The sequence below is a fragment of the Dermacentor andersoni genome, chromosome 4, assembly GCF_023375885.2.
Source record: "Dermacentor andersoni chromosome 4, qqDerAnde1_hic_scaffold, whole genome shotgun sequence".
In the NCBI taxonomy this organism is placed as follows: Eukaryota; Metazoa; Arthropoda; class Arachnida; order Ixodida; family Ixodidae; genus Dermacentor; species Dermacentor andersoni.
The window spans coordinates 81844143-81871725 of NC_092817.1; the positions used below are offsets into that span (position 1 = coordinate 81844143).

The 27583-nt window shown below is 46.3% G+C and overlaps 1 protein-coding gene across 2 annotated transcripts in view; it reads right to left on the bottom strand.

The window, feature by feature from the left end:
• The window catches only part of LOC126536375 (very long chain fatty acid elongase 4-like), an 81786-nt gene that overhangs the window by 42971 nt on the left and 11232 nt on the right, over positions 1-27583 (bottom strand). For both annotated transcript variants that reach the window (XM_050183306.3, XM_055073961.2), the window contains exon 2: positions 19151-19385. The gene's annotated coding sequence lies outside the window, so the exon portion shown is untranslated. The remainder of the gene's footprint in view (positions 1-19150; positions 19386-27583) is intronic.

Consider the following 27583-nt stretch of genomic DNA (forward strand, 5'->3'; position numbering starts at 1 on the left):
GCAAATTGTTTGCGCGAGTGCTGGCTACTCTGCTTTCGCGGGGGCTCGAACACAACCGTAAATACCATCCCGCTCAGATCCAATTCAGGCCGTACTTAGGTACGGAAGATGGCCTAGCTAAGCTGGCAGACGAAGACCTGCACGTCTCAACTTAGTTATTTGGGGCGCACTGTGATGGCTATTGACATAGCCAAAGCGTACGACAATGCAAATCACGAGGCCATTCTACGAAACATGGGCGCGTTCGGCTTATCGCTCCACGCGAAGAAATCAGTGCACTCATTCTTAACCCGCCGAACATTCTCTATACGTGTACAAGGGCAGGAATTTCGTTCTTTTACATCAAACGTTCGGGTATCAAAAGGCTCCGCTCTGATACCGTTATTAATTGATATTGCATCCAAGCCTCTAACGTATAAGCTACAGCACGCTGATAATATAAGGTTTCTCATTTATGCCGACGACGTCACACTGTGGTCGACTCACAGAGACCTCGAGATACAATGTAAACAACTGCAGATCGTTCTTGATGTGTTACACGAATAGGTGCAGTCCGCTGTACTACAGATATCGACACAGAAATCTCGTTCCGTACGCGTTGCCAACAAACTGGGCAGAAAGTCAGTTTGCATTAGCGACTTTAATCTCAAGATTGGCTCATCGTTGATTCCTCAGACTGAAGAGCTGCGAGTTCTTGGCCTGGAAGATCACCAGTTGGGGTCTAGAATGAAGTGGATCAAAAAGATAAGCAAAACATCATCAGAAACAGTTCACCTGTTTCGCACAATTGCTCCACGGAGTGGAAGGCATGCATTGACGTGGCTCGTTGACTCGTACACTCCGTCCTGCAGCCTCGCATTATATATCAAGCGCCATTCCTGCGACTGACTGCTCAACAATGGGACAAACTTGAGGTTATCAACAGAAGTTCCCTGAGAGCGACTACAGCACTCCCTCGTCTAACATCGGTACCAACGCTACAAGAGCGCTCACAGCTAAACACAATTCCTTAGCTAGTTGAACAGCAACGGCAAACAAGAAAGCTTAAAAGATGCAACGTACTGAAAGTCGCAGTGCTCCATTCCTGTTTCTAGCAAGATTGTGTTATGACTACGAACTTCGACGCTCTTCCACCATGGAAGTATACACCCCTGATCATTAACAAGACGACAAAGCTCCACCGGCTGGACGCGGCGGTTAACTCAAAAGGAGGACAAATAGCCTTCCCAAGTCCTACACAACCTGAGATCCAAGCCCCTTGCAGCTATGCAGCGGTTTTTTAAGACCCCTTATTATTTGAGCTGCGGGCTATGCAAGCTGCGACAGAAATCGTTGTCAACTTGTCCAACATCAACAAGGCCCACATCTATACTGACAGCCTCGGCGCAGTTAAGCATCTCTAACAAATAAAGAAAACGTTGCGTATTTGTGAGCAGATACACAAAATTCACAATTATACAAGCGTTAACATTACTGTCCATTGGGTGCAGGCACATGGTTATGACCACAACAATGACCCTGTGGACCGTATTGCTCACTCTTTCGCGACAGCCGCAACTCCTCCTCTTTCCTTTCTCTCTGACCCCCGCTCTGTTTTCATTGCCCGAAAATCCATCCTCAGGCATGACGCCCGTGCCCTTATCCCCCCGCGTCTCTGCTCTCTTCTCCACAATCTTTCTCGGGTGTAGAAAGTCTTTCTCCGGAGACTTCCGACCGGGGCGGCCCTTACACCAGCCATCACTTGTGCTTGGGGTCAACCATAGAAAGATATTTTCCAGTGTCCAAAATGATTTACCCCCGCTTCTGCAGCGGATGCCCGACATCTACTTTGGACGTGCCCTGGGAGAAAGAAAATTCGCGAAAGTGTACAGTGCTCACGGAATGAAACGCGACACGGAGCATTTAGTAGAACCCTTCATACGTGCAAAGTACGCGAGAGCACCATGTCATGCCGCAAGGAATTTGGTCACCGAAAGTGCCGAGGACTCCGATGTAAGTGTACGCGCCAAAATTACGTCGATGTGACACGAACTGCGGCCGGTTGAAACGAAAGTATGCGCATTACTTAGACCTAAATTGACGCGTTTCATTCCGTGAGCACTGTACTTACTGGTGTGAAATCGAAGAGTGGTCAAGCGGAAGACTACGAAATATGGGTTATGGACAACACATTTTATAAGTCACTGATTCAGTATCTCTAGAAACTTGCCGGCGTGCTTATATTTAGTTCCATACTGGCTTTATGCTGCTTGGCAACCCAAGCGAGAAAAAAAAATCTTGGACCCACTACACTAATCAGTTGCTGCAATTACTGCAATCGCATACTCGATTATCTACGGCGCAACTTCTTGTCAGCATCTCCCTCAGTCAAGCTACTTTAATATAAAACCTTAATTCGATCTAAACTAGAATATACCTGTGCTATTTATGAAAGCAGTCAGGTTATACATTCAACACCCCCTCGAATTGTTTCAAAACCGAGCTGCCATGTTCATTAGATTCTGACTATTCCTATAACACAAGTATCGCAGCTTTAAAATCCCGGTTGTGTCTTCCCTCGTTCGACTGCCGCCAGTAAGCAAATTATTATTCCAGCCCATCGTTTCTCCCGGCTAATGCGTTCTTAATGCTGTGTGTCCAACACGTACCCATTCCACTACATATCAAGGTTCACTTTTTGTGCCTACAGCCCAAAAATAAACTTCCATGTAACGTCACTATCACCGACATTTTTCGTTTCAAAGCTGCTATTGAGGATGACTGTCAAGTAATGACGCTTAACCTGACCCGCCATTTCCATTGTGCCCACACCCCAGGCGCGGCTGTCCCGATTGTTGGGACTTTAGAAGCATAATGAAAAAATAAGGCACTCGCGCTGTGCTGTACAGTTATGTCGAACGTGAATAGCACTGGCGAGTTGGCAATATTGGAGGAAAGGCGAGAAAGACTGCGCTCACTGTGCGGCAGTTTCAGTCGTTATGTTTCCACTGTCTTTGCTAAGTTGTATTCTACGTGCGAACAAAAATTCATGCAAGACGTTCTTTTTTTTTTTGTTTTTTTGCGGCGAAGCCGTCTATATGGCTAGGATCTGGAAAAAGAAATTGTTCGAGATGATGACAAAAACAATCCGCCGGGGCGATTAGTCGTCTAACTGTTTCCGCGTGATGCTATCAGTCGTTGCGCTTGCTCTGAATGTATTCTTTCTTCGGGCAGGCAAGTGGAGAGGGAGGGACAAGGAGGAGTAGAGGGAACGGACTGTCGATTGCTATCTCATTCGCTTGTTTGTCGCGGAAAGGGCTGGGAAAGGAGGCGTGCACTTGGTCAAGCGCCCTTTCCCAGCCCTTGCCGCGACAACGGCAAGTGGATTGTACGATTCTATCATTCCTGTTGGAACGGTGCGGAATTGAGTGCTACACGCACGTCGGTGGGCCGGCCACCCATCACCGGTCATGAGTACATATAACTTTTGGAAAGAACGTGCCTAGCATAGCAGTACATCCAATCGCGGTGTAGCACAGCGACTCCCCCAAAGCTATGGTCACCGTGGTAACGAATGAGACAAAATAAAGACGATAACAACCACGAAGTTACGTGCATGTGTGCTTAATCAATGAATATAGCTACAACCATAAAAAGCAATATAGTTGTCAAAATCCGGGGAGGTTATATAAATAGCGCTGCATGCATGCTTTCTTAGAAAACCAGGTACACTGGATTGACAGCGCCTATTTATGTGGTGTAAATCATTTTCTATTTCCGGTTTTTATCTCCACTTCTCGAAAGAGCCCTACACCTACTCTACTTGTTCCCCTTTCTTTCGCAACACCAAACCGCCCTTTGTCCCTCCCTTTCGATCTGCGGTCCCGTTTCTTACTTTCCTTTATTTTTGTACTTTGACATCAGGTACTCCACACTACGCCCTGGCTTTATCTTCTCCTCCACCCCCATTTAGCATGAGGGAGAGTGAGTTATGCGTGCAGAAAACTACACTAAGGAATACAGTTGCTGAACCGACGAAGACAAATTTCCTTGTCGAAACGTAGACTTCAGCGACGTTCCTTGTTCGACCACTGCGCATCACAGAGAACCAATAGTTACTGTTGGAGAAATCGCTTTAAGGAAGCTTCATCGATGTGGTGGCCATGTTATAGGACAAGCCGAGATAGGGAGTAGTGAACCATTCATGTCCCCGGGATGTCCATGGTGGCACAACACCCGCCAGAACATTCCCATAGACTGTGGCGGCAGGTTTCCTTCTGGGTAACGTTGTACGAAATTATATCTGTGGCACTCCTTTCGCCTTGAAAACGTAGAGGACCAGGGCCAGAGTCGGTCAAAGACCATGTGACTCGATGAGCTAATAAAATAATCTGTTTCGTACAACGTTCACCCTTTATTACTTTTTTCATCAAACCTTTAGAACGGGCTTTAGACACACTCTTGACATCGCCTACGTCTCGGCATGGCATACACAACCCGTATTTTATGTCGCATACGGAAGTACCCTCTTCAGACTGCGTACACTTTGGTGCCCCGGAAGCCTGTCTAGAACATATCCTTATCAAATGTCCACGATTCGGCCAACATCACCAGTCACTTCGTGATCGTCTTGACACCTTAGTTAAGCGCCCGTTATCCGTATAAAGAAATTGCTCGACCCGGCCCCTAGTCCTGCCAGGAAAAACAAATAGAAGCTGTAAAAGCCTTACGCGATGTTCTTGTTGACAGTGATCTTATTTGTTCCTTGTGAATAGCACTATTAGGTGACATAAATTATTCCTTGCAACAACGTCATGATGGCTTTGTCATACCATTTGACGTTTCGTGTGCCTTGGTGTGCCTTTTTTTCATTTTTAACATTTTTGACTATCCTGCCTAATTTATCGCGCCACAGAATTCTTGTATGCTCTGCTTTGAACAGAGGCGTTTATTTCTGAGTGGAGTAATTTTTTTTTCTCACAGGTCTTACGCTGACTGTACTATGCGCTACTGCGTATTATGTAAGAACTTTGTATATTTATAGAGTGCATTAAGGGAGTTTCACTCTGTGTGATTGGGAAAGCTTTTCATTATTTGTTTTAATTTTTGTAATAATACTGTTTTTGTGTAGTTTTTAGTGTGCGTGCGTATGTGTGTGTTTGTGTGTGCGTGCGTGCGTGCGTGTGTGTGTGTGTGTGTGTGTGTGTGTGTGTGTGTGTGTGTGTGTGTGTGTGTGTGTGTGTGTGTGTGTGTGTGTGTGTGTGTGTGTGTGTGTGTGTGTGTGTGTGTGTGTGTGTGTGTGTGTGAGAGAGAGAGAGAGAGAGAGAGAGAGAGAGAGAGAGAGAGAGAGAGAGACATTCTGGGATAGTGGGCTCATCAGTAAACTTTCCTCGCAATTCCAGAATTCTCAAGAGCTCAAGGGATGACGAACACTAACTTGCCGAGCAAGTTTTGCAGAGCACCATATGATGACACAAAGGCCTTCAGCTTCTCACATTTCTTTCCTGTAGCATCATCTTTCCTAACGAATGACCCAATGACAGTGCAGAGGCTCAGAATGTATTCGAATGGCTTTGAAAGAAGAAAACCAACGCAAGGAACTCATAGTAAACAAAGACACAATCTTCGCGTTTATATCGAAACATAAGAGATCGAACTTGAGCACAGTTATCATGAAGAGTTCTGCGTGGATAGAAAACAAGCCACGAAGTTCTGATAGCTTTCAAGAGAATTCATGTTGCTCCCCTAATTGAGATTGTTGTCAAACAGGTGTCATGGTTCATTGAAGCGGGGTGGATAAAACTAGGGGAGGGAGAGTTCCAAGCCCTCGCAACACTTTTCCGTATACGAGGCATAATCGGAACGCAACACCACTACATCTGCTAAGGTCTTACCAACGTTTCAGAGCGCGGTATGTGCTAGCAGGTCAATAGGTATTACACTGTTCAATTGAAGTATTTGACGATCTTATCAACAAAGTCCTGCGATCAGAGAGTTTATTCTAGTGATAACGTAAGTATGATAACGTAATTTTGGTGTTTCATTCACGATGACACCAGTCGTTCCTTAAACATACATCTGAATGTTTGAACGTCGATTTTGAAAACCTTGCACAAATGATTCCGCTAGCACGGATCACTACAACCTCTTCAGTTCGCCTGCATGACGAAAATAGAAAATGAAGAAAAGCTGCCGGTGGGTTCGTCAACCTGGTGCAAGAAAAAGACTAACACCCCATAATAACTCACGCAAAGGTTGGTGTGTAATGTCGTCTGCTGCTATTGTTGTTGTTGTTGCAGCCTTAAAGAATTACTCATACCCACGAAGGGGATTGGCCACACAACGGTGATGACAATACACCACCAGGACAAACAAAATAAAAATAAAAAAGGAAGCATTAGCTGACATATGGACAACAGAATTGTGACTGGACATATTCGAGAAAGAAAAATATGCGCCCCAATCGGCCCTCCCAAGCAGCGTAACCATCCAGATGCTTCAAGAAATTTACACAGGGCCCTAACAATGGACCTGTGTCTGGTACACAGCTGGCATGCACCATGTTCTGAGAATTGAGGAGAAATGGCGGCATATATATATATATATATATATATATATACATATATATATATATATATATATATATATATATATATATATATATATATATATATATATGAGAGATAAGAAATAGCTGAAGAGAGCTTTGTTTAGAATGCGTACTGGTCATTCTGACATTTCGATTCTTTCGGCTATATGCGACATACACTGTTTTCGGTATCGGCCCACATTGCTATAATACTCGCTCGTCAGGGTCAACCATCACCACTGCGGCATGACGACAACTATATAACATGACGACGGCAGTGACTACATTGTTATAACGACAACAGCGTAACGACGATGGCATGAGGACATTGAGATGATGGCGAGTGTATCACAACAATGGAAGTAAGATGAAAAGCTGGGCGAGTTGCATTGATGCATTCCTTGAATTATTTATTTATTATTTATTTTATGTAATAATACCGCAGGCCAACATACTGGCCCATTCAGGAGGGGCGATACAGTGACAAGGTAATGACAAGGAAAAAGAAAGATATTAGCAGTGCACGAAAAGGATGCAGCCTATAGCCATGTTGCAAAACGTGGCTATGTTTAAGGCAGGTGCTTGCCTTAGCACAGTAACTACAATAAAAAGACCCACCACACAGATGAAACTACACGTGGCCAAAACGCTGTGCCAAACGACAATAGAACACTAAACATGGCAAAATATTGGAAATTTCACATAAAGATGAGAGAATAGTTATAAACACTGCTTAAGGTTATGCTAATTTCTGAGACAAATTATTTTCCACCTCTTTTGTGAAGCTCCTTGGTTGTAATACATGAACAGGGAGGGAATTCCATTCGTTGTTGACGCTATGTAAAGCCTGGAGAAATTAGCGCGGAAAACGACGGCAATACAAAGAAGATGGACACTGGACTACAATGCCGTGACGACGACGGCGCGACGATGATGGCACGACGATAATCGTATGATGTAGATGGAATGATGACGATCGAACGAGCACCATGACATCACGGTGTCTGTATGACGACGTATGTATGAGGGCGACTGTATGACAACGACGCGATGACCACGATATCGTGGTCATCGCGATATCATGCATTAACATGATTGAATAGCGACAGCATGATTACGTTGGAACGACGAAGCCGGTGTGACGACGACAGCATGACGAAAATTGAATGACGACGATGGTTTAACGACAACATCACAGCTGTAAGAGGACGATAGCGTGATGACGACGGTATGATAAGGATGGGTTGACGAAGTTGAAATTACCACAATGGAACGACCACGACGGCATCACGAATGCTAATGCAGTGCGAATGCGATAACGAATGCATCACGATGACTGTATGACCACGACGTAATCGCGGCAATGAGATGACAACGGCGGCTTAATCGCGATTGAAAGACGTCAGCATGATTACGATCATGACAAAGAAAGAATGACGCCGATTGAACGACGATGGCGATATGACAATTAGAAGACCTTTCTGAAATGGTCCGACGACAGCGTAACGACGACGGCATGACGACAATGGTATAACGAAAACAGGCCGACAAAGATGACATAACAAGAGTCGAATGGCGCAGTTGTAATGACGACAATGACACGACGACGACTGCACCACGATAGACTCAAAGTCATGCCTACCACGAGTGACCCAAGTTAACAGACGACATGGATCTAAGGGTAGGCGTGAGAGGATGGATGGATGGATGGATGGATGGATGGATGGATGGATGGATGGATGGATGGATGGATGGATGGATGGATGGATGGATGGGTGGATGGATGGACGGACGGACGGACGGACGGACGGACGGACGGACGGACGGACGGACGGACGGACGGACGGATGCACGGATGGATGGATGGATGGATGGATGGATGGATGGATGGATGGATGGATAGATAGATAGATAGATAGATAGATAGATAGATAGATAGATAGATAGATAGATAGATAGATAGATAGATAGATAGATAGATAGATAGATAGATAGATAGATAGATAGATAGAACTTGAAATAGGCAAATAATCTAATTACAATAAACATTACGAAGGACCAACCCCGGTTGTTATCTAAGAATGCGTTTAGCATGCTTTGGGAGGTAGTTATTCATGGCACTATGTTGCACTATGTAGTATAGGTGACGCTCCCCTTACCACTGTGCCTTACGCGTACTTCATTACCTGCCACCGTGCCTTACCCTTTTCTTGTCGAAGTACCGTCGCCAACCGGTACTTTAAGCCACTTCCTCAAGGACTAGTTCGGCACCCCTTCCAGCGTCTGCGACCACCTGGGATCAAAGACGCCGCCACCAGAGCTGCAGCGTATCACACGACAGCGTTTCAAACCGCTAGCTGTCCCGAGCGAAAAAAAGCGAGAACTCTCCTGTTCCCACAGGTACCAACGATACAAGCGGTACCACGGCATGGTGATATGGCGATACCGTATATCACAGTGTGGTTCCTACCACTGTGTTAGATTTTACTATCTTCCCGATCGGCCCACCAAAACGGTTAAACACACAAGAAATCGTTTTTAGTTAAGATATAAAGCTAAACACTTTAAAAATTGTCAAATGTCCCTGGTTTGTTACAAAAATAACTGAGGTTAGACACAGAAAGAGAAGATATATAAAGATAAAAATTTAGACGCGGAATCGTCTCAACCACATGGCAGAACAACTGGCTCGATCACCAGCCCCCTCATCTGAGACACCTATATTCTTTCCGTCGGATCCCCGTGCTCTCCACCAAGCACTGAAATCTAGCCTCCAGCAGGACACGCGCGCCTTGATTCCCCCGTGTGTCTGTTTCCTTCCCCACAAGATTACCTGGACTCAGGAAGTACTCTTCGGAAGCTTCTGGCTGGAGTAGCTGTTACGCCATTCATTACCAGGGCTTGAGGTAATGTGCCAAAACCTCGATATGATTAAGGCACGTCGTAGTGGCGTACTCCGGATTAATTTTGACTACCAGGTAATCTTTAACGCAGCCCCGATGCACGGGACATGGGTGTTTTCGCATTTCGCCCCCATCGAAATGCGGCCGCGAAATGCCGCCGGGTGCTTCAATCCCGAGACCGGGTGCTTAGCAGCACAGCGCAATAACCGCTAAGCCCCGAAGTGGTCGGCGCCTGTGGCAACGTCAGATGCTCAACACTTGCTTTGGCTTTGCCCCGGAACTAGGGCTATCAGATTGGATTAAGATCTTTACAAACTCTGAACAGACGCCAGATCTACCTGAAAACTATTTGTGTGACAGAAAAGAAGTCTGCATAGACATGCTGGCAGTTTCTTCACGTTGCAGAGTAACAAGCTTTTATTTTATTTTATTTTATCATCAGCATGCGTTGCGGCAAATCCTCCTGAAATTAAAGGAGAAAGAGCAAGGACAGGAAAGGTAGGGAGGTCAACCATACGAACACTCAGTTTGCTACCCTACACTGGGGGTGGGGAAAAGGGGAATAGAAAGAGGAAAAAGAAAGGGAGAGTGAGCACTGAGTGTCTGGGGGAGGATGCACAGGGGCACTATAAACGGTCTCTTAAGTCAGTGCACTTCAAGTAGAGCACTAGTGCACGAATCACTTTTCGTGCCAGTGACGGGTGTGGCCACGGTCCGAGTATCTTTGACTCGGAAAACGGTCTTGATCGAGTCCCGTCGCTCTAGAGTTGCCCGCAGGGAGAGGCGCTGTACGAATATCTACAGTGTCAATTTAATAACATCGTCTAGCATTGTCGTGAAAACCATTGCCTGAGAGGGTTCGTGCTCCATGAAAATCGTAGGTGTCGGAAATCGGGAGTGAGGGATGATGATGCATTGTACCTTAGAAATAAAAAAAAATAACGTTTAAATCAAGCGCATGCAAAATAAGAACATTTAAAACCGTATCACTGAGTGACAACAGTGCAAAAGAACCTGTGGGCTCATTTGGTAAAATTACAGCATGACTGGGGACTCTCGCAACTCGGACTTCACACAAACTGTTCGGCCTAAGAACCGTAGAGATTCGTAGCAGAGGCGAACACCTCTCCAAAGGATAAAAAGTCCAGAACGATAGAGTGTCTGTGATTATTATTACTTGAGATTGCTGATAATCCAACTATCTGAAGGCCAGAATATTTGCTAGAAATTCCACGAGAAAGAATGGTGTGCAATTAGGCAAACGTAGAGCAAAGGACCAGTTGAGTAGGATATCTGCCATCTCCGGCCTTCTCTAAACAGAGTTGCGTCCGTGAAAATACCAAAGTGAAAAGAAAATGGATCCGGGTGATCTTGAAGAAAACCTTCTTGAAGGCTAAATTTCTTCTTATTTTCGCAAGGATGTATTTGTACATAATATTCAAACATTTTCTCTCAAACTTTGTCGTCGTCATCCCTACAGAGCAGCGCTCCACAAGACTATCGTCAAGGCTATTACACTCACTGGTTCACTCAGACAAATGGTTCAGTAAAGAAAGGTGCGCCCGGGAGTTCCGCTTCGATAAGATTCATAATACCTCGCGCAGACCTGACAAACGTTCAGCGGTTTCCCTTATTCCCGCTGTAGCTAGAGCACTCTGTCAACTAACTCCAATGACCGCTTCCGAACCCACGCCTTGAAGTAGTCATAAAGGTCTAATGAGCCACAAAGCCACAATAGCCCCCAATGAAGAAGCGGTTCGTTGCAAGGCCGCTTACCGCATGAGTCTTAAAGGCAATGGCGTTGCCGGTGTTACTCTTACAGCAGTGTCTTCACAGTATTCTCGAAGCGAGAGGCATTCAATTTCAACTTTTCCTTCATTCTTTGACGTTTGTTTTCGTAAGGAATGGATTCAAGCGCAGCAACACAAGGTTTCATTTCACTTTTACTGGTCTTCGTAAAACATAATACATAAGTCGCGTGAGCCCCTTACTATCATCAATTTAGCCTCCTCTTCTCGTGAATGTCTTTAACAGTGGAGATAGAGTGCGTATCTATCTGGACACTATCAACTTCCGCCATGTCTGCGTTTTCGCCCAAGCAGAGTGGGCAAGGCCGTCCTGCGAGCCAACGATAGCTGATAATATGAAAAATTCAACAATATTGAAGAATTTGACCGCTTCCAATGTCATCTTTCCGTTCGAATCACTCTGGGCTGATGATATCATGAGAAGCCAACAAACAAAGACACCAAGGAAAACATATGGGAAATTACTTGTACTTACTAGTTGAATTAAAGAAATGGTAAATTAATGGCGGTGAAAGTGGATGAAGAAGCCACTTGCCGCAGTTGGAGAACAATCCCACATCTTCGCATTACGAAGTAGAAATTATTGTTTACGGTGAAGAAGCAGGAGTAAGAATGGGTTGAAAGTGATGTACAATGAAATACGCTAGCCGCTTTTAAAAAAGGATTCCTGCTCTACCGGTTACAGGATAAGGGTTGAGCATGAATAGCTTGCAGCCTCTATATATCGGCACACACATTGTTTCTCATAATCTTGTCCAACCATTCTCCTGTTTGCACTTACATAATCCTACCACTACTTTCGGCACTTTCGCTACAGGGCATCTGTGGTGGCTCGCGGCAGCGTAAGCCGCGGTCTGGCCCTCGAAAAGAAACGCGAGCCACCTTGTATAGATTAGAACACACACCCGCACATAGTTCAGCACATATTGTTCAGCACACATTGCAACACACACACTTAGGCGTGAATGCAAGCAACTTGCGTGATTCTAGGTAGCTGGAATATCAGTAATATTTTCGCTCGATTCTATTCCGTTCTTACCAACCACCGTTCAAGGGCGGCCGGTCCCGGTGTCGTATATTGAAAATCCAGAAGGAGCAGCGCCTAAGCAACCGCGGTTGAACGCGGTTGGCCGAAACGCCCCCGGCGACGCTCTGATGTCAAGCCGTGTAGAATTATTGCCTTTGCGGGTCACCCACGATAGGTTAGGTTAGGTTAGGTTAGGTTAGCGCAAATGACGTCCGGTAGCACGTCGAACTCTCACAGCGATTGCAAAGGGCGTCGAGCTTCGGCGGCGTTTCAGCCAGTCGCGTGCAACCGCGGTTGGTGAGGCGTTTTCTTTCTAGATTTTCAATATTTGCATACTGGTGATAACTTGGGCGGAGCTAGCGCCACTCAGACCATTGACGGAGCAGGAAAATGAGTAGCATTGGAATAGAATCACTACATTACCCCGGCCCGAGTTTTGACATCCAGTATGATGCATGGTAACACCCCCGACCCCTGAAACAAATGCGCCTCAATGTGATATGCCAAAGGCTAGTATCAAGTGTCACAGTGTTACACTAGATACTTTCCTCGATTGAAGCGAACGTCGGCAAGTTTGGGCCTGGAAGATAAAGAAGACATAGTAGGCGAGATTGGACATATGCGGAGAGGGGGGCAGGGCACGCATCACCAGTGGGCATGCAGTTGCTTTCTACGGAGAGAGGGTTTGGTCGCTGTGCTCGTCCTTGTGTCTGGTATTGCACCAGAAGCGGAAGCAGAAGCACTGGTGATGACGAAACAGTTGCGCGAGACAAGTCATGAGCATTCTCATTCCCGTCAGCGTTCATTCAGATTAGACGTTCGCCGCGAGCGTTGAGGCATGTAATCATGAAGATCGAGGTGTGTAGATGTTCTGATGTAGGGGACCTTTCTCTGCTTTGTTCATCTGTATGGAGTTCGGGTCATTTGTCGGCAGCAAATGCAAGTCCAGGTGCTCCCTGCATCAATAGTAACCTCAACCTTGCCCTCTGTATGGAGAGTGATTCGACATAACTGACAAACGAAGTTTGTTTTATAGCTTCCACGACGGCGAGAGTTTCTGCCGCCTGAGTGGAAGAAACGTCTCTGTGGCGCCTTGCTAACGATCTTCGTGGGCTGACGACGGGCAGTGATGCCGGTGACAGTCCGGAGGGTATAGCTGCAGTACGTGCTGTGGGGAGCATCCCGGAGTATCGTCGAACGCAGCTTGTGTCGTTCTCCATTCCAGTCGGCGTCCATTCGTGTTGCAGGGAATAAACCAAACTATAAGCCGAGATATGCTGTCCCTGGATGGGACTGACGTGAGCATTGGGGAAAGCTCGAGACGCTGCTCTGCCAAGCTGTAGGGAATGTCGCAGTCTTCCAGACGGGTCTCCGATTGTTAACGTTGCATTAGGCGATGTTCTCGATTATTCTCTTTTAGAGAGTTCAAGAAACTGAAGCGAAGGGCCGTACATGACTCGCGAGTAAGTGAGCGTAACTGCATGATCTGCGAGGCCCTGCCATCATCAACCATATCACATGGCATGGGCGAAGACGAGACAATCAATCAACCATATGCGGTATGGTTGATTTGTTTTAACATGATGCATTGAGGCCACACGCAACAAGGAACTGTGGTAGCTTTAGGAAGAGAAGTGATTGATCTCACATAATTTTGTCCGACGTTGTACACATTCACAGTCAGCACAGCTATACAGGGCGATTCTTTAGCCGCACAGATTATTCGAAATTGCCTGTGGCATTCACCCCAATTCAAGCCCTTGATCTGAATTATTCGATGAGGTGGCCATTACTTCTACGAGAAATGAAAATGTTGAATTGTATAATTACGATAAATATGTTAATTAACTGTTGAATTAATTATTTACAGTGCCTATCTCAATTTGCGAATTATAGCCGGTGAGTTCGCAAGGCATATCCATTGGGAACGAATTCTCAGGCCTACGCTAGTTTCGATATTATTAAATTTCAATGTGTCCAACGAAATGCATTGGCGCTCGAGTTACTTTAGTGGTCCGATGTCTATAGTAGTCATGTTCATAAGAAAGTAAGTGGAATAGAGCATGTTTACCGCAAATTTGACAATGCATATCTCGAAACCAACTCACTTCTCGGAATTCGTTCCAAATCGGTATGGCTTGAAAACTCGCTAACCACAATTCGTAGATTGAAATGTTTGCCTTTAGGTAACAATTAACAAATCCATTAGTCTAATTATTAATTATTGTAACTAGCTTTATTATAAATTAAGGATTTAGATTTCTTGTAGAAGTCAGGGAGACCCCATCGAGTAATTTAGATCAATTTTTAGCATTTCGTTTTTTGCCACAGGCGATCATTAAAATTTTGGTGCAGCTAAAGAAAAACCTATATGCAGTGTTCCAGCAAGCACGCACAAAGCCTTCTGTATGTTGCTACGTGTCAATTAAAGTACTTCCAGCATTTTAGTTCCCTCATTATTTAACCGAATTTGTAATCATTACGAAATTGCATAATGATTCAATTTACCACTCGTGTACTTAGATTTAGGCGCACGCTAAAGAACCCCAGGTGGTCGAAATTTCCAGAGTCCTCCACTACGGCGTGCCTCATAATTTAATTTAATTTAACCCATAATTTAATTTAATTTTTAATTTACCACTGATATTATTATTATTATTATTATTATTATTATTATAGCAATAATAGCTAATTAATTAATGTTAATTATTAATAATAATAGTAATTATTATTATTTGTTTTGAAAACATCTATACACTAGACAGGAAAGGGAAAGCGAGGAGGAGGCTGGGAACTGCCAGCGGAAAAGGCGCAACGCCTTCCTAATCTTGAGAAAGGAGGAGTCAGAAAGATAGCAATGAAAGATAGGAAGAAGCGGAGGAAAGAGAAAGGAAAGAGCAAGACGACAAATCTCAAATAAAGCAGTATACACACATAAGAGGTTACACAAAGTAGGGCTGGTCACTGCAAGTCGTGTCACTAAAGAATGTCGAAAATGGCGTCTGAGGTCCCGTCACCCCAAAGCTTAAATAGGCTACGAATGTTGACCTAAGTTAGTTACCTTTATAAAAGTAAGAAGAGCGCGTTGCACCTGATTGTGTCGAGATCCGTAACAACCTGGGTACAAACATTCCTCTAGAGTAGTACACCGCAGGCCGACGAGTTGATGAACGCTCACTAGCGACATGCGCTGCGCAATAAAGCGGGACACTCCAATATCAGGTGCCGAAGTGTCTCGCATCAACCGCAAGACGTACACGATGCACTGGCCACATATCCTTGCCGGTATAAACATTCGCACACGTTCACACAGCCAATCCTTAGCTTGAGTACTTACACTTGATACGATGTATTTACAGTACATTTGAGAGAAGCAGTGCTTCCCTCGAACTAGGGAAGCCCCCAAGATCCTAGCGCGTGCATTCATCTTTCTCTGTGTTTTACTCTCGACAGTGTTACTTCGACAGACAAAAGTAAATAACTATTTCAACATGAGCCTGCGAATTAAATATCGACGTGCACAATGTAAAATGGAGACAATCAAGAAACAGGACAGGGAAAGAAGATAAAGGATAGTTCCTCGTGTCAGTCTCAATTAGTGCGTCGTTGCTTAGCTCAGTGCGTGCCTACTTGTCGCCTACATGCGCTGGCGAGATTTCTCTCATCTAGATTTCTCTTACCTAGATCGCTTAGACTACGACTAATATCATACCATGTACATGCGATAATACTGTCGATCCACTTTTCCAGCCTGCAGCCACCTCCTCTCACGAACACGCGGGTTTCACTGAGCCAGCTAGCCGACAGATATAACCTTGGGATGTAAATTGTAGAGCACCTGTTTCCACTGCAGAGCGAGTTCTCTTTTAAATGCGAAGACTTTCTTGGCCAACGCTTGCCACTCTGACAGTATCTATCTAGCCGCCTTTGTCTTGGTGCTCTCACGGTCGTTTCGATAACTTGGCATGTACCCAAATTGGCATAGTATGACAACAGTGTATGAAGAACATACATGATAGCTCATGACATGAATGTCATGACATGCGCGTCATGCCTACGTCTTGGTGCTCTCACGACCGTTTCGTTAACCTGGTAGGCTCCCCGCACGCTGCTTTGCATAAAATAGATTCCCAGAGGACGTGGGATGTGCCGGCTTTCTCTTTTTTCCATTTCTTTTATTTTTTTACCAATTTCCGTCCTACCTTAACGCAACTTTGTGCGCTGTCTAGCTCGAGATTTCTACGGTGCAGATGCAGCCAACAACGAAGGGACCAGTCGCCATGGCAGAGACAACAATGATAAGGACGATACAATAGCGATATCACATTCGTCCTAGTCAGCACTGCACATCACCCTGTAAAAACAGTGAAACTTCACTTGAACGACTTTGAGTGACATCAAGAAAGCGTTCGCTTAATTGAAAGCTCATCAAGCATAAGTGGAGGAATGTTCGATTGCCAGGACTGTTGTAGATTAAGTTGAATGCTTCGTTCGATTGCGGTATGACTTTGTGATATTTTACCGCACTCCGCGCAAATAATAGCGCAGCGCATGTGTTTGTGTTGTTTCATTACCATGCCGGAATCATTCTTCTCGATCAATCAACTTTCGGGAACATTTTTACTTCGTGAGACTTCATATAGAGCGCCACGCTTCGCGTTGGCTGCGAGAATCGTGACGGTGCGCTTAAGACGAAAATAACACTCGCCGAATGTGTGCCATTGCGCAAATGCGCTTCCGCTGCGTTGCACAGTAAACGCGAGCTGAAAGTTGTATCCCCGGAAGATCGTGAAGCACAAAGGGTCGATACTTATGGAGGAACCCTCGCAATAACAAACTCGAAGCTATAGAGGTAATGTATTAGCGTTACTAGAGAAAAAACTGGCGCTCCGCTCGTTAAACCACTATTGCAATAATAGCGCGTAGAATTTCATCACGATTTGGCATGGCTTTGTTGAGGAGCTAGATTGCAATGGCTGAATAAAAGAAAAGGTATTTCGTTCGTAAATGCTGTTTGCCATTGGTTCGTTGCCCTCGGTAATAATGCGTCTAGCATCAGAAATGGCTGGGATTTGTTCTTACGTTCAATCCTCGCGTAAGAAGTTTCTGTGAATGTGGACCCAGAATCTTTTATTGTTTCTTGCGGTTCAGTTGTGTTGCATGCTCGCAGGTCCACTTTTTTTGCGGAAGCAATGGAAGGTTTTACGTTGACAAATATTTCATTATGTTATATAATTTCGAATGCATTGGAGCGAAGAAGAAGTACCCGTCATCCAGGCGCAATGGCAGCGCTTCGAATGGAGCTGGTTCGTCCAACATGGCCCAAATTGGTTAAAGAGTTTGGCTTATGAGTTTCAGCATTAAAGGAGTCCTACCCCGCACTTGCACCTTATGTAAAGGTGTTTATTTACAGTGTAAGGAAAGGCAGTAGAGACCGGATACATTGCAATAGTTCAACCTTACGAGCAGCGCGAACCGGTTTCTTTGAAGCGCTGCCGACGCCCTCTTCTTCGTTACAGCACAAATAAGCCTCAGCGTGTCTGATTATGCGTGCCGCTAGATCCGAATAGTTTTTCGGCAGGGATGCTAATCATTCTTGTGAACAGAAAAGCATCCTTTGAAATGTCCGTAATACTAAGCTATCTTAAGGTATTCCTAATATGTGCACTCAATGTGCTACAAAAATCGGCAGAAACACTGAAGACTGCTTACGTGTGGGAATGCGAAAGTATTAAAGTCCCTTTGGCGAAACGTCTTCGATCGATGTTCTGTACATAAATTAAAGTTTTTTCTACTGATTCGGTGCGTTTGTTTGCATATATATTCGCCACATACCGGCTCATGACACACTCATGACGTGGCGTCGAGAGTCTATTGCAGGAGACACAGTACCGATGAAATGCGGAGAGAAAGTGACGCGCAGAGTATGCACTCCAGACGTGGCGACACCTCCTCTCCATTGGCTGTGCCGTCACGTGCCCAGTGACGCACGCACTAGACCACATCTTTAGCCAGCCAGAACCGTGGAACCGCTGTGGCGCCATGGCGTCTGGCATCCCGGAGTCCCGGGTTCGATTCCCACCTAAACGAAATTTGCCAAATTTTCTTTCCAAAGCCATTAATTTACTTTGTTTACAGAAACCTCCCTGAGAAATTTGACGTCAATTCGAGCACTTATGACGTGTTCTTACTCTTTGCGCCATCGGCCTTTTTTGGTACCATCTATCGGTCACGCCGACGGATTTTCGCGCAATTGGGCGTATAATGCTTTCGCATTAAAGCAAGGGACGTTTTCTCGGACGATCACTTTCCGAGAGCTTAACTTTCGCGAGCAGCGGCACTGGGCGCATGCGCACAAGCGTCGGGCTAACGCGAGAAAGAAGCTCATCGGCTCTCGTGGTCTGAGTCTCGCGAAATCTCGCGAGAGTTATCGCCCGACAATATCACCCCATTACATACGTGGAAATTACGGGATAAACGAAGCTGATGGTTGCGGCACGGCAGCGTTGAGGTGCCAGTATTAGGTAAAAACGAGTGGTCTAAAGCTTGCTCCAAGCCAAACGGACAAAGTTTCGACAAATTCATACACTACCCACCATTGCAAATACACTAAGAACCGCTGCGCCGGTGGAAGGCGTATACGTAGATGTTAGCGGCAGATTTGCCTCTAGTATTTGTTTCTTTTTCAGTATGAAACTCTGCGCTGCAGGTCACTCCTTGTTCCGCGCTTCAGGCAAGCGACGCCACTAGAACCCAAGTTCGAGAAGCCGATACGAAACGACGCGCGCCGTGCAGAGTCACGTGCGCACGCCGCTGCTCCCGAGAGGAGCGGCGTGTTCCTCACCTGTGCTCGGTGGTCGTCGTCGCTGGACGCGATGCCGTCGTGCGGCCGCCGCCGTCGTCGTAGAGTCGGGAAGGAAGACGTGCCCCGCCGCCGGTCGACTAGCACCGGCAGGAGCCGCGAAGACTTTCACTCTTGGACGGCGAGGAGCAGCGCGGAACCACCTCCTGCCGCCGCCGCCCTCTCCCGGCGTGGTGGTATCCTCGCCGTCTTCCTGGTGACCCAGATGGTCCCGCTCCTGCGAGGAGGGAGCCGATCCCACTCAGTGGCCGCACGTAAACGGACGCCCGCAGAAACATGCTGCCGAAAAAAAATATACCCAGCAAACGGCGGGCCGCCTTCTTCCATCCGATTGGATTAATTGCGTGCAGCGACGCGCGACCATGCATGCGCACAGTGAGGGAAAGGGCCGATGCGTAATTTGCGATCGAAATTGGCATTCCTTGCTTTTCTGCACCGAAGTATAGAAGGCACGGAAGCCCTCCCGCCGCTAACAAATTGACAGCTCAAGGAAAAGACGAATACAAAGGAAACGACGAGACCGGCTTGATGTTAATATTTGTTTCTTCAGCAGGCGCTGGCCCTGTCGTTTTCCTTGGCCTCGACTTTTGCTCGAGCTCTTAATTTTGTTACCCTGAGTTACTAGATAGTCCGAGTGCACAAATTACATAATTTCATTTCTTCGATAGGATAATATCTACTTAGGAAAACACATTTCTGCGGTAATCGTTCTTCGAGCACATATTACATGAGCGCGCTCTGCTTTCGGCAGAGTGCCGTAATACACATCCTTGGACGAGTTGGCGTGATTCTAAGTCGATGCTTACAAAGCACGTGCCGCATCGTTGCTTTGCAAGCGAATTATTCGCTCACCCGCTTCACCATCAACGCCACTGTCCAAAGGAACGTCGCTTACTTTGTCGCTAATAAGGTCGTAATTAGCCTGGCCGGTGAGTTGAGCTTTATGAACAGTAGAGGAAGCATGAACACATTTTCGTCAGAGACCAATAACAGACGGCCGTAAGACTGATAGCGTAAAAAAAAAACAGTTTGAGAAGATAAAGAGGAGATTTCACAGGACACAGAACACAGGACACAGGACACACAACAAATCACAAGGACGGGGCGATTCCTCCCATCTTCTGCGGAGAGCTATATATAAGCTCTTTACCAAGATGCATAGGTATACCAAACATCCCAGCTGAGCATGCTGTTAGCCTAGGAAGAAAGCACTTTGACGGGAACACTACGTATACCCGTCTACTCCTTGTCTAGTCTGATCTACAAGGACGAAGACCAAGAGGTGTAGAAATACCAGGAAAAAAAAACGAGGTTTAAATAACTTATCACCTGTCGCTTTTAAAAGGCATGCTCATATTATTTATCATTCTCTACAGGGCGAATAGATTGCTTGCGCAAGATCTTCTATTTAGATTACCCACACAGGCCCCTCCTCCCTTATTTCGGTTAATGGGAATTTACCTGACTGCGACAGGCTTCGATGCGTATTTTCTCTCTCGCCCAAATGAGCTGTCTCTCTTACGACGTGAATATCTAAAGTGAAGAAAAGGCCGGTTTGCGAACCATGTTAACGACTCCGATGTGAACTGGACGAACAGGTGACGTGCGTCCATTGCGCTGCATAGGTGTTATGGGGTGCAGAGCGGCAGATTTGCGGCGGCGCATATGATGTGGTGCAGCGACGACTTTCTCGAGATATTAGGTAAAGCGATAGTTATCTTTCTGCCTAAATTCATGGCAGAAGTGGATGGCAGGAAAAAAAAACGTGCGGTAATCGCAAATAAGATTTTAAGTAACAAAATGTCGTTACACAACTTTTTAACAGCGGAGCTGTTTAAGCTTTTAGTTCCGCCGTGGAGCGTTACCAGAAAACTCAGCCCAGCTGTGCGCCGCGCCGCGTTGGCTCGCAACCACCTGATAGAGCACCGAGCCACGTAACTTCCTCGCAACCCACGCGCGTAGGGTGGAGTCGTGACGTCACAGGAGAGTAAAAGTTCGGAACAGCCGGCGCGGCGACAGACCTCTCGCCTCATCTACTCCGTGCGCATGTTCTGTTGCCATGGGAAGACCGAAGACAGTCCGGACGCCCGAAGAAGAAGCGGCTTACCAGAGAGCGCGGTAATGCCAAGCGAGAAGCGATGCGTCGCCGCCCAGATGATCCGAAACAGCACGCCGGAAGAGCAGCTGAGACGACGTGACGCCGAGTCGAAGATCCCGAGTTTCAGTCCAGGGAACGCGAGAGTCGGCGCCTGAACACTCGACGTCACCGAGAAAGCGATCCCGGCCTGCGACTGCTCGAAAACTTCCAGCGTCAAGCCCGTTGAGGCAACAACTTAGCAAAACCTAGCATAACCTCGCAAAACCTAGAAACAACTTAGCCCAAGCCTACCATAACCTCGCAAAACCTAGAAACGACTTAGCCGAGCCTGCCAACAACTTAGCAACGCCTAGCAACCTATAAACAACTTAGGCAAGCCACGTAAAAGCTAGGTGATCACAAGCTCCGCTGTTGACTCCAGCCTTGCACCACTTGTGCAAGCTGCACACGTTTTTTTTTCTTTATTTGCCGAATATGTGACGCAAGGCGGCGTGCTCGGAACGGCGTTGAGAGGAGGAAGTAGGAAGGACTGATTAACTCGTTTTCTCATTGAGTCCAGCCTCAGCGCAACGAACCATTCATCGACCGACTCGGACATCGAGCAACATGCCATCCTGGGAGAATCGAGTGAACCAAACGCAGTATGTCAACTCCACAAAGTCCTTGTGCCACCTTAAGGCACTTTCAGCGAAAGTACTTTAAATCAATCACTTAAGAGCCTAAGTGCCCAAATTGTGATCGAGGAATGGAAACCAATCAGTGGCCAACGCATGTTGCCTTGCTAGGAGTTCTGACAATAGCGTAAGTTTTCTCGAAAAGCCGGACCTGGCATCATAGACATTACTGTAACGCCTGCTTCTCGCTGCGCTCGCGTCTGGCAGCCGCATCGATTGCAGGAACGGAGTAAACTAATTTGTCATGACGTCATGACGCATACACCTACTGTGTACTGCAGGGCGCCGAAACTGGTTCACAGAAACAAATATAGTAGTAAGTTTTTCAGGGCATAGCGGGCGTTTGCCAGTATTTGTCTTTCTTTGGCTGAGAGAGCTGTACCTTCCTTTAACGCAAAGAAGAAAAAAAGTAAATACAGGTTGGAACTGTCATGTCATTACTTCTTTAAGAACAGGATGGTCTGTGCACGCTGGATGAATGAAGAGTAAACAGAAAGCTGAGCAAGTCAGTAGGGATCCACGCGGTACCGCGTGGGCAGCAGTGCAAGACACGCACGCAAGAAGAGCGAGTAGGACAACACAAACGCTGACTGTCAACTGAAATGTCTCACAGTGGCAGACAAAGGAAGAAGACGGGAAACTCATCAGTGCATGCCCCGGTCACTGGCAAAGCAAAAACTTTTAGTCATGACAATTCCTTTTTAAGCAATGTAGTCAACGGCCGACGTACACACGTCCCACCGCTATTATGGACACGCCACGCTTTCACCTTAAAGCACGCTTCTCCATTGTTTCTGAATAGCGCTTCACTGTCTGCGAATTTAAAAGTACAATTGCAATCGCGAGAGTTCGTGAAAAGGCTGGTCGGTGTTCTACCGGTCAACTTTCGTTTATGCTCAATTAATCTCTAATTAACCCCAACATAAAGGTGACCGCAGTCAAAAAGTACTTTATACACAACTCGATCCTATACGGCATCCTAAAAACGCGTTAATGTGTTTTGCACAATACCTGTCAGTTCTTTTTTTTTCGTTCAACGGCTCTCCCCTTCTCTTTGTAGCGATGCAAATCATTCCTAACCTACCACCAGCCGCAAACGTAACGTTAACCCCGCATGCCGACTACACCTTCTTTCTTAAATCTATGTAACAAAGAGTGGACGTGTAGGGTGTACCCACGGCTCTTCCTACCCTCTATGCTTTCTCTGTATGCTTTAAGTAGCAGTGCTTGCGGCATTACAGAAGCAGGAGGAGACATCTGCGGTTGAAAAAAAAAAGAAGAGGTTGGGGGAATTCTCAATATTCTCGAGAAGATCACTGAGAATCAGAAGAAGAAATAAATAAATCACTAGAGGAGGCAAGAAGAAAGAAAGAAAGACATAAAGTAAGAAGGAAAGAAAAATGAAACGCTGTTTTTTGCACTTTTGGCGTCGCTGAAGTCCGGCGTTAGCGAAGGTGCGACGGCGATGCAACGACATTGAGCAACGCCTGAGAAGCACTGACACCCATGTCCGCTTCAAAGTGTACGCTTTCAAATGGTCAGAGTAAACCTTACTTCTCAGGTGAGTCAGCACAACTGCACGAATTGAATTAAAACTGATTTCGCCCGAGCGCTGAGCGAGTGTGCTGGTAGCAGCAGGAATGCGTTCTGACGTCTTGTTAAGCAATGCATTTATATAATAACTATGTGCATGCATAAGTATACGCTGCCGCGACAGCACATTTCTACGGCTGTACTGTATCTATATTAACTACCTTGAACGATGCGTGAGCGAGTGTCCGTGCTTCTTCAACGACGCATGGTATTCAGTCACGGTCCAATAACGTAAGCACCGCACCAGGCGGATCGCTGCCTGCGCGCACAGTTTGTGGTCACTAACTGGCTGTCATAAAGAAACAAAAAAAAAAGCATTCAACAAGGAAAACATCCCTAATCGTTGTGCACCAGTATCCGTGTCTCTCCTGACTTCTTTGTGCCCCGCAATCCGTATTGTTTTCATCTTTCAAGATGGATAACCGGGATAAGGATAGCCTTTGCCAGTTCGTTGCCACCAGAGATTTACTTCTTTCTTTTTTTATGCCTTTAACTGGCGAATAGTCAAGTGCTCGTTCCGTCACCACCTCTGGCACACCGAGGAGCCCGCGCGCGCTGCCGAGCGACGAAGCTGACGCCCGTGACCCCTCTCTCCGAGTCGACGCCGAAAGCAGGAAGACCGCGTAACCCTTCCTGCGCGCGCGTGCTCATCGCGGAAAGGGCGAGTCGAGCGCTGGAATCGTCTTTCCCGCGCTGAACACAACTTCCCGGGAGGACCCAGTCTCCGTTACACTCTTAATTTTACCCTCCGCGAGGAACTGCGGCAGCCGCAGAGCGTGCCCATATGCGTATGCATACCTCGTCAAGAATCGCCGCTTTGGGAACGGCGGGACAACTCGGCCGTGACGGGCCTTTCACTCAGCATGCGATGGTGCGCGAGTCCGCGAGAGAGCGTCGTGCGCGCGCGCGCGTGTGTGTGCGGGAACGTGCGTGCGTGTGTGTGTGCGCGTACACGCGTGGCTTGTCTCGAAGAACCGCGCACGGCAGGTATATGGCGTATAGTGCGTACGCCGCCTCGGGAATGTATCGCGCCGAGAACACGCTTCGCTAACGCCGAAAGCCGCGCGATGCAGCCCCGCCTCTCACTTCGCGTCGACCGGTGCCCCTCGGCGATTGACGGGCTCGCCACATTCTGTGTAGGAGCCGGACGAGGCTTCCGAGTGGAACAGTGAGTGGTCAGTCTATTAAGCTGCGCCGCGGGAGTGAAATGAAATTGATATACGAACTTCGAAAAGAAAAAAAAAAACAGAGATAGACGAAGACGGAAAGCCACTCCATATACACTCTACCAGGGCTGCGCAGTATCGAAGATACATGTATCTTAGAGACCATCTTAGATACTCTTTGGGTATCTTGTATCTGTGTCATGATACGCCTGGCAATACGTGTATCAGTATCTGTATTTCCGATACATGAAATAATGTGTCGTGTATCTTAAGATACAAGATACTGCTATCACAGCCTCACCGTGCGAAACTACTGTAAACGTTGGCTGAACACCGCTTCTCAAGCCGATACTGCTGCCTCTAAGTCACCTGAATAACACTCAAGGCAGCGACATTCTTTTCATCTTTCCGCCAGAGCTCTCCAGCGAGGGCAGGCGACAAGGTCTGTGCGTCCCTAATGGTGGAGCAAAGTCACGAGGTGGCGCTCGCGCCATCTCGACAAATACAAGAGCGCGAACATCTGCGCGCAGCTGACCTTTTGTATTCTTGATTTTCCTTCTGTTTGTTTTTAGTTGCGTCACTGCCATGACACTTGCTCGTAGCCAACCTACTGTGCTGCGCACTCCAATACGTTCGGCGTCCTTCGCGCAAATTTTGATGCGCTGAAGTGTCGTTATCGAAGTTTCTCTTGCGTGGTGCTTTGTTACGAAGTCTGAAGAATGCAAGAATGGGGTTGCCTTGCGTCTAGCGGCTTTCACACATTGTTTCGGAACGAAAACATTATGCTTTGAGCAAGAAAGACAAAGCTTTTGAGGTACTAACAGACATTTCATTCAAATGAAACAGTGTTGGTCGGAGTTGAGAAATTTCCAAACACTCATCTTTGTGCATACGCGTTTGCTGCTACATTATGTAGATCTATAATAAGAAATTCGCGAATGTATCGAAGTGTCTTAAGATACAAATGGACAGTATCGTATAGGATAAAATAATTGCGGTAGTATCTTGTAGCGGTGTCTCAAGTACTTGTTGCCCGAGTATCTTGTATGCTATCATGATACATTTGCAAGGCATCTTTGCCCAGACCTGCACTCTACCTACAAAGAACAGGATCGAGTGCTGGCAAATTCTGTGGCAGTGACTGCTTGTCCTGTTTTTAACTACGTTTACAATAGTCTTCGCACTTGTTACAGAAGAAGAGAGACAGAGAGAGAAAGAGAGAGAAAAAGAAATAAATGGAGGTTAATCATGGTTGCGTCCGGTTGGCTACACTACAAGAAACGCCTTCGCTCCTTGATATCCTATTGCGTACAAGAGTTGTTCGTCTAAGCCCTCGAAAGAAAATCATGCATGACATTCAATTTCACTTAGACAGAAAGTTCATCCAACGCAATTGAGAATCATTAAAAACGCAACAAAGCTTTTCTATCGATCTTATAAAGGGGTAACACGATTTCTTGCTTCCAATAACGGTATCACGCGGAACTTATCACTGACAGAGAGAGAGAGAAAATTATAAATGAAAGGCAAGGCGGTTACTGAGCCCAGTTCTGCATCCGGCACTGGGGGAAAGGAAACGAGGAAGGAAAGATTAGGAGAAGAAGAGAAAATCCGCTGTGAATATCGCCGACGTAGTAACAGTTTTCTTCTCTATATCACAGATGGTCACTCAGTTAGGATCAGAGAGGGTCACTCAATCCGGTAGCCTTCAGAAATGGCAGTAGTTGATTTTGGGGTCTTTTGTAGCTGCGACATGCAAGGCCATGGTCCCAAGGCCTCGTACGAGGTGAATGGTTTCCTGTTGACAGAGTGCACATAATTGCAGTGTGCTCGGGAGTAGGAATCAAAAAGTGCAAATGCATTTATTCTATTAATTTTTATTATTACTCATTTCGAGCAGACAAATTCTGCAGGAAGTCTGGCTATAGCGTATGTTACGGAGATGCGGGGAAAAGAAACATACAAGAGAGCGAAGATGGGAGCAGCAAAGGGGGCCGGGAAATGAAACGCTATTTAAATAGACCAAGTTTCTCACGTGACTCTCCGTTAGTGGAAGCACGCAGTGGTTGCAAATATGTTTGTGTACGTTGACAGAATCAGACCGTCACAGCGCTCCACCGCGGCGTTTCTTTTCGCCGAGTGTGCGCGCTATTTTGGAGCATGTAACCGTCCTTGCGCACGACTTTCGTCGCACTTCCTTCCGAGACTCGTGCAGTTCCTCAAGTCCACATAAGAAGCTTCAGTTGTCGTTTTTAGTCGTGCCGTGCATACTCCAGTGAAAGGATACTACTAGTTCTACTATACTTCCTGCCTTACTACGTTTTCACCAAGGTGAACAAAAAAGAAACGAAAAGAGAAATAGTAGTTTGTATGTGATGGTGATGAAAAACACCGTGAGAACAGGACGCCGGCTGCATCCTGTGTCCTTATTCTACGCCTCGTCTTGGGGTTGTTTCTCCGCCGTTATCCGCCTTCCACTTGTGTAAGGCGCACGAAGTCGGGCGTTAGTCCGGTTGACCTTCCAACCTTCCAGGCTACTTTTCCGTTGCTGTCTCTCCATCTCTTTTTTCCCATCTCGAGATGAAATTGTGTCATAATCACGGTCAATGGTTAAAACGAGCACCGTGTAAATAGAATATAAAGTGGTTGGAGCTAAGAAAGAAATGCTGCGACTCCGGGATATCAATCGGCTTGTAAATGCTAGCACAAAATCTGAACAATATCGGTAAGGGAAATGCATGTAAATACAGAGTATGACTCGCTCTTTAAAGGAAGACACATTTAGTATTGCGCTATCGTTAACATCCGGAATATGGCATTAACATATGTAGACAGCTTTCATCGGCATAGATGTTTGTATAACGCATCAGATCATCAATAATAA